Source organism: Arachis hypogaea, chromosome 14, assembly GCF_003086295.3.
Source record: "Arachis hypogaea cultivar Tifrunner chromosome 14, arahy.Tifrunner.gnm2.J5K5, whole genome shotgun sequence".
NCBI classification, from domain to species: domain Eukaryota; kingdom Viridiplantae; phylum Streptophyta; class Magnoliopsida; order Fabales; family Fabaceae; genus Arachis; species Arachis hypogaea.
Window position 1 is genome coordinate 127,401,521 of NC_092049.1, and position 5,475 is coordinate 127,406,995.

A 5,475-nucleotide genomic window follows, 5' to 3' on the forward strand; every position below is an offset into this window, starting at 1 on the left:
TGAATAAAATCTCAAATGGTGTTTTTAAATTAATTGCGGATGATGGAACTCTATTAAGTAAATAAACAACATGTCTAACAGCATAAGACCAAAAAGATGATGGTAAATTAGATTGAAACATAAGAGCACGAGTGGTGCACGAAATTGTGATGTCCAGGCTCAAACTATTCCTGGCACGTGAGCAACTTGGTACGCGTAATCGTGATTACACATTCATAATTTGTCACAACTTCGATACAACTAACCAGCAAGTGCACTGGGTCGTCCAAGTAATACCTTACGTGAGTAAGGGTCGAATCCCACGGAGATTGTTGGTATGAAGCAAGCTATGGTCACCTTGCAAATCTCAGTCAGGCAGATATAAATTGATAATGATGTTTTCGAATAATAAATAATAGAATAGGGATAGAGGTACTTATGTAATTCATTGGTAGGAATTTCAGATAAGCGAATGGAGATGCTTTTCGTTCCTCTGAACCTCTGCTTTCCTGCTATCTTCATCCAATCAGTCTCATTCCTTTCCATGGCTGGCTTTATGTGATACATCACCACTGTCAATGGCTACTTTCGGTCATCTCACGGGAAAATGATCCAATGCCCTGTCACGGCACGACTAATCGTCTGGAGGCATCACCCTTGTCAATGGCTTCATCTTATCCTCTCAGTGAATAATATGCTCACGCACCCTGTCACGGCACGGCTATTCATCTGTCGGTTCTCGATCATGCCGGAATAGGATTTACTATCCTTTTGCGTCTGTCACTAACGCCCTGCAATCGCGAGTTCGGAGCTCGTCACAGTCATTCAATCATTGAATCCTACTTGGAATACCACAGACAAGGTTTAGACCTTCCGGATTCTCTTGAATGCCGCCATCATTCTAGCTTACGCCACGAAGATTCTGGTTAGGAGATCTAAGAGACATTCATTCTAGCTTATTTCATGTAGAACGGAAGTGTTTGTCAGGCACGCGTTCATAAGGGAGAAGGATGATGAGCGTCACACATAATCATCACCTTTATCACGTTCTTGGGTGCGAATGGATATCTTAGAAGCGAAATAAGAAGAATTGAATAGAAAACAGAAGTACTTTGCATTAATCTTTGAGGAACAGCAGAGCTCCACACCTTAATCTATGGAGTGTAGAAACTCTACCGTTGAAAATACATAAGTGAAAGTCCAGGCATGGCCGAGATGGTCAGCCCCCTAAAACGTGATCAAAGGATCATAAGGTAATCCAAAGATGCCCAATACAATAGTAAAAGGTCCTATTTATAATAAACTAGCTACTAGGGTTTACATGAGTCAGTAATTGATGCATAAATCCACTTCCGGGGCCCATTTGGTGTGTGCTTGGGCTGGGCTTTGATTGTTACACGTGTAGAGATCTTTCTTGGAGTTGAACACCAGCTTTTGTGCCAGTTTGGGCGTTCAACTCTGGTTTTGGCTCCTTTTCTGGCGCTGGACGCCAGATTTGGGTAGAAAGCTGGCGTTGAACGCCAGTTTACGTCGTCTATTCTTGGCCAAAGTATGGACTATTATATATTGCTGGAAAGCCCTGGATGTCTACTTTCCAACGCAATTGGAAGCGCGCCATTTCGAGTTCTGTAGCTCCAGAAAATCCACTTTGAGTGCAGGGAGGTCAGAATCCAACAGCATCAGCAGTCCTTTTTCAACCTCTGAATCTGATTTTTGCTCAAGTCCCTCAATTTCAGCCAGAAAATATCTGAAATCACAGAAAAACACACAAATTCATAGTAAAGTCCAGAAATGTGAATTTAACATAAAAACTAATGAAAACATCCCTAAAAGTAACTAGATCCTACTAAAAACATACTAAAAACAATGTCAAAAAGCGTACAAATTATTCGCTCATCACATTTCTGCAAGCTTTGTTCTTTGTTGCTTTTTCTTGCTTCAAGAATCATTTTTATGATTTTTTAGATTATCAAATAACATGTCTCCTAGTCATCATTCTTTCAAGAGCCAACATATTTAACATTCTTAAACAACAACTTCAAAAGACATATGCACTGTTCAAGCATTCATTCAGAAAACAAGAAGCATTGTCACCACATCAATATAATTAAGCTAAGTTCAAGGATAAATTCAAAACTCATGTACTTCTTGTTCTTTTAAATTAAAACAATTTTTATTTAAGAGAGGCGATGGATTCATAGGACATTCATAACTTTAAGACAAAGTTACTAACTACTAATGATCATGTAATGAAGACACAAACATAGATAAGCACATAACATAGAAAACAAAAAACAGAGAAAGTAAGAACAAAGAATGAGTCCACCTTAGTGATGTCCTTGAGCTCTTCTATGTCTCTTCCTTGTCTTTGCTGCTCCTCCTTCATTGCTTTTAGATCTTCTCTGATTTCCTGAAGGATGATGGAGTGCTCTTGATGTTCCACCCTTAGTTGCTTCCAATAATTGTGTGGAAGAAAATGTATCCCCTGAGGTATCTCAGGGATCTCTTGATTTGCAGTCAAATGTTCTACCACTGAGCTATAGACCCTTGATGGAAGCTTTTGTCTTCCCTTTCCTCTTTCTAGAGGTTTCTCTGGCCTTAGGTGCCATCAATGGTTATGGGAAAAACAAAAAAGCTATGCTTTTACCACACCAAACTTAGAATGTTGCTCGCCCTCGAGCAAAAGAAGAAAGAATAGAAGAAGAAGATATGGAGGAGATGGATGGGAGTGTGTATTCGGCCATATGGGTGGGATTGATTGAGAGAGAGAGATGTTGAATTTTGAAGGTAGTGGGTGTATGGATGTGAGTGGTTAATAGGGAAGAGTGTTTGTTGGGAATAGAGGATGATTGAGAAGAGAGAAGAGAGTGAGTGGAGGTAGGTGGGGATCCTGTGGGGTCCACAGATCCTGAGATGATCCTGTGAGGTCCACAGATCTTGAGGTGTCAAGGCATTTACATCCCTGCACCAATTTAGGCATGTAAAATGCCTTTGCACACAACTCTGGGCGTTTAGCGCCAGGTTGGTGCCCATTTTGGGCATTCAACGCCCATTTGCTGCCATTTCTGGCGTTGAACGCCAGAACCATGCTTGTTCTGGGCGTTCAGCGCCAGGATGCTGCCCATTCTGGGCGTTCAGCGCCAGAACCATGCTCTGTTCTGGCGTTTGAACGCCAGACAGATGCTCCTCCAGGGTGTGATTTTTCTTCTGCTGTTTTTGATTCCGTTTTCAATTTTTATATTTATTTTGTGACTCCACATGATCATAAACCTACAAAGACATATAACTAAGGAAAATATAGTTAGATAAATAAAAATTGGGTTGCCTCCCAACAAGCGCTTCTTTAATGTCAATAGCTTGACAGTGGGCTCTCATGGAGCCTCACAGATGTGCAGAGCTTTGTTGAAACTCTCCAACACCAAACTTAGAGTTTGGATATGGGAGTTCAACACCAAACTTAGAGTTTGGTTGTGGCCTCCCAACACCAAACTTAGAGTTTGACTGTGGGGGTTCTGGTTGACTCTGCTTTGAGAGAAGCTTTTCATGCTTCCTCTCCATGGTTGCAGAGGGAGATCCTTGAGTTTTAAACACAAGGGAGTCCTCATTCCATTGAAGGACTATTTCACCTCTGTCAACATTAATCACAGCTCTTGTTGTGGCCAGGAAAGGTCTTCCTAGGATAATGGATTCATCCTCTTCCTTTCCAGTATCCAGCACTATGAAATCAGCAGGGATGTAAAGGCCTTCAACCTTTACTAACACGTCCTCTACTTGTCCATAAGCCTGTTTTCTTGAATTATCTGCCATCTCTAATGAGATTCTAGCAGCTTGCACCCCATAGATTTCCAGTTTCTCTATTACAGAGAGGGGCATGAGGTTTATTCCTGAACCAAGGTCACACAGAGCCTTAAAGATCATGGTACCTATGGTACAGGGTATTATGAACTTTCCAGGATCCTGTCTCTTCTGAGGCAATGTCAGTTGATCCAGATCACTTAGTTCATTGATGAACAAGGGAGGTTCAACTTCCCAAGTATCAATGCCAAATAATTTGGCATTCAGCTTCATGATTGCACCAAGAAACTTGGCAGTTTGCTCTTCAGTAACATCCTCATTCTCTTCAGAAGAGGAATACTCATCAGAGCTCATGAAGGGCATAAGGAGGTTCAATGGAATCTCTATGGTCTCTAGATGAGCCTCAGAGTCCTTTGGTTCCTCAGAGGGAAGCTCCTTATTGATCACTGGACGTCCTAGGAGGTCTTCCTCCTTGGGATTCACGTCCTCTCCTCTCCTCACAGGTTTGGACATGGTGCTTATGTCAATGGCCTTGCACTCTCCTTTTGGGTTCTCTTCTGTATTGCTTGGGAGAGTACTAGGAGGGATTTCAGTGATCCTTTTACTCAGCTGGCCCACTTGTTCTTCCAGATTTCTAATGGAAGACCTCGTTTCATTCATGAAACTCACAGTAGCCTTGGATAGATCAGAGACTAGATTTGCTAAATTAGAAGCATTTTGTTCAGAGTTCTCTGTCTGTTGCTGAGTGGATGATGGAAAAGGTTTATTATTGTTAAACCTGTTTCTTCTACCATTATTAAAGCCTTGTTGAGGCTTTTGATCCTTCCATGAGAAATTTGGATGATTTCTCCATGATGAGTTATAGGTGTTTCCATAAGGTTCACCTAAGTAATTCACCTCTGCTATTGCAGGGTTCTCAGGATCATAAGCTTCTTCTGCATAAGAAGCCTCTTGAGTACTGTTGGATGCAGCTTGCATTCCATGCAGACTCTGAGAGATCATATTGACTTGCTGAGTCAATATTTTATTCTGAGCCAATATGGCATTCAGAGTATCAACTTCAAGAACTCCCTTCTTCATAGGCGTCCCATTACTCACAGGATTCCTTTCAGAAGTGTACATGAACTGGTTATTAGCAACCATGTCAATGAGTTCTTGAGCTTCTGCAGGCGTTTTCTTTAGGTGAATGGATCCACCTGCAGAAGTGTCCAGTGACATCTTTGATAGCTCAGATAAACCATCATAAAATATATCCAGGATGGTCCATTCTGAAAGCATGTCAGAAGGACACTTTTTGGTCAACTGTTTGTATCTTTCCCAAGCTTCATAGAGGGATTCACCTTCTTTCTGTCTGAAGGTTTGAACATCAGCTCTAAGCTTGCTCAGCTTTTGGGGAGGAAAGTACTTGGCTAAGAAAGCCGTGACCAGCTTATCCCAAGAGTTCAGGCTGTCTTTGGGTTGAGAATCCAACCATAATCTAGCTCTGTCTCTTACAGCAAAAGGGAAAAGCATGAGCCTGTAGACTTCAGGATCTACTCCATTAGTCTTAACAGTATCACATATCTGCAAGAATTCAGTTAAGAACTGAAAAGGATCTTCAGATGGAAGTCCATGAAACTTGCAGTTCTGCTGCATCAGAGAAACTAATTGAGGTTTCAGCTCAAAATTGTTTGCTCCAATGGCAGGAATGGAGATGCTTCT

General features: G+C 41.5%; 1 non-coding gene across 1 annotated transcript; it reads left to right on the plus strand.

Moving 5' to 3' along the window:
- Positions 1–5,046: 5,046 nt before the first annotated feature.
- On the plus strand, positions 5,047–5,154 carry LOC112745488 (small nucleolar RNA R71). Its single transcript, XR_003173414.1, has one exon. It is a non-coding gene; the product is annotated as a small nucleolar RNA R71 (small nucleolar RNA).
- Positions 5,155–5,475: the final 321 nt, after the last annotated feature.